Below are 2727 nucleotides of genomic sequence, written 5' to 3'. Positions count from 1 at the left end.
AACATAAATACATGCCTTCTATCAAACTCATATGTCTTCTCTCGTGGCTACGTGAATCTCCCTCCCTGCCTCCCTCCCTCCCTCCCTCCCCCCCCCCCTCTCTCTCTCTCTCTCTCTCTCTCTCTCTCTCTCTCTCTCTCTCTCTCTCTCTCTCTCTCTCTCTCTCTCTCTCTCTCTCTCTCTCTCTCTCTCTCTCTCTTCATATATTTAGCCATTCAATATATATGTTATAAGCAAAAAAATAGAGCCTACTTGCAGAAAATGTTGGCACTGGGGAAAGATGTGATGGCCATGGGCGTCGAGCAAGCAGCAACAGTGGCATTGAGCAGAGGGTGTCGAGCGCAGCAGCAGTGGCATTGAGTAGAAGCGTCGTCTTATTCCCCTGTGTGATTTGCAAGACCTGGGCCAGTTGCAGAACTCGATGGGAACGTGTTAGAGCGAGCTACAACCGCATGCATGAGAACCGGCCTGTCGAATCGCAGGCTGAGCAATCGCTGGGAGGAGGAGGCGGAAGGCGCACACAAGGCGGAGAACATTGGTGAATAGTAGAATGTAGGGCAAACTCGAAAACATTGGGAAAAAAGGAATTTCGAGAAATCAAACCAAATCCCATTAAATTTCACCTTACAAACATTAACTAATCATCAATGTAACATTTATTCCCCTCCACACCCATAAATTTCACTTCCTGGTAAGGTCGTTCCCACTGACCCCTTGGGCCAAGTTTACTTGTTCTAATCCAACGGTGCGTGATGCCGTATCTAGCAGATGGCATTTCCAACCATTGATCCCCACACTCTCTCCCCGTGTGGCTTAGTGCCGATGTACTCCTATAGACTGGCTATTGTGTGTGGTCCACAAGCTCTGCAGAATGGGGGCAGCATTGAACAGGCAGCTATGGATAGGCAGAGGGGGAAATGCAGCCATTATATCGTCTCCTTGATGGCCATGCCTAGCGAGCGCTTTGTACCACAGGAGGCTAGTGTTCATTGAGAATATTTTTTTTTCTTTGATCTTAAAACTTGCAATTTTAAAATTTACAAGTTTTTCCACTAAAATATAATTAAAATGCTTAAAGTTTTGTTGATTTTTAAAATTTCAAAGATAAAATTTATAAGTGAGATCATGAATTTTGCAGGTGCGTTGTAAGGGTTTACGGGTTTTCTGTGAACACTGGTGTAAGATTCCTCCCTCTAGCTTTTGAGGAGTAAAGGTATAAGAACCTCCCCTTCTATTCTTGTAATTATTCCCCTCTCTGAAATAGAAGAAAGATCTTGTTTTACCCTATTTTGGCCTAGAGAGAGATAATCCAAAATTTAGATATCTTTGGATATAAAAATCTTCCTAGTGTCTAAAATGGATTCCCCTGAAACAGAAGTTCAAAATGAACTTTCCAATGTACATTAGGAATTAATTAAAAATGGTATAAGGGGCCTTAGCCTAAGGGTCTACATTTTCAGAAACTTTTGGATTATGGTCCAATTAAGATTTCAATGGGCCAATTGGATTAATCCAAGTGTTGGGATGAGATAAATCCAAAGAATAAAAGAAAATATCCAAAAATGAGTAAATGCTCACATAAGATGAAGAGTTGATTGAGTACAAGGTTTATTAGTTAAAAATTATGAGATATTACTAAAAAAATGAGATATTTTAGAATAATGATGCATTTTTGACACCTTGGTTAAGGAGAGGGGGACTCTTGAGGTAGGCGCCTATTTCACATGTGTGGAAGGGTTTTTAATTCAAAACAATTGTGACTTTTTATCTCTCCTCTCTCCTTGATCAAACCAAATCAAAAAGGAAGCCAAACTAGTCCAAATCTTGTCCAAATTGAATCAAACTGAACATAGAAAATTCTAGAACCCAATGGACTTGGTTAGTGGCCTCCCTCACCTGTAAAAAAATATTGGAGCTATACCATGCCAGTATTATATTAAAATAATCATATTTTCTATTATCCCTTAAATTTTCCTCTCTCTTGGGAGCTTGGAGCTCTCTCTCTCTCTCTACAACAACTCTTGGAGCTGCTCTTCTCCTCTTGGTGGACCAATTGATTGGTCGGGGACTTCACTGCTAATAGAGAATCAAGCTAAACTTGGAGGTAAACTCAATTTTTATGATTTTTTCCAATTTATCTCAATGACTTTCTTCTTCTCAACCCCTCTCAAGCTTGAGAAGCTTTCTAAATGATTGTTTTAATTCAAATCAAGCTTTCACTTAAAGCCTTAATGCTTAATTAAGAGAAAGTTAATCTTTATGCTTTTTTGTAATGCTTTCTTTAAGTAAATCTCTCTCTCTAAAATAATAGCCATCTATCCTTTGAAAAAGGATGCTTCTCAATGATAGTCTCTTAATTCAAAGCTAAACTCTAGGCTTGATAAGTTAGAGATTAAGAAAATGATATTTTTATGATTTTGTGTTAACAAAATAATGGTTATTTCTTTTAGATTATTTATAAGTAGTTAAAAACTACTTTGATTGATTCTAAGTGAGAAATAGATTATCCTATCAATTTGGGAAAAGAGAAATAATGAAATCAGCTTAATCTAGTGGAATAATCATAATTAAGTTTATGATTATGATTTAAATTCATAATTTGATTTTAAGCATAAAAGAGGAACTACTATCATATTTCCATTACAAGTTTTTATTCTTTAGAAAAATTTGTGAAATATCAGTAAACCAAGCTATGGTAAAACTTTCAGAAAATAATACATATCTTAT

Source organism: Cibotium barometz, chromosome 28 (assembly GCF_041138505.1).
Source record: "Cibotium barometz isolate CiBa-2024 chromosome 28, ASM4113850v1, whole genome shotgun sequence".
In the NCBI taxonomy this organism is placed as follows: Eukaryota; Viridiplantae; Streptophyta; class Polypodiopsida; order Cyatheales; family Cibotiaceae; genus Cibotium; species Cibotium barometz.
This window is presented reverse-complemented; position numbering follows the sequence as displayed.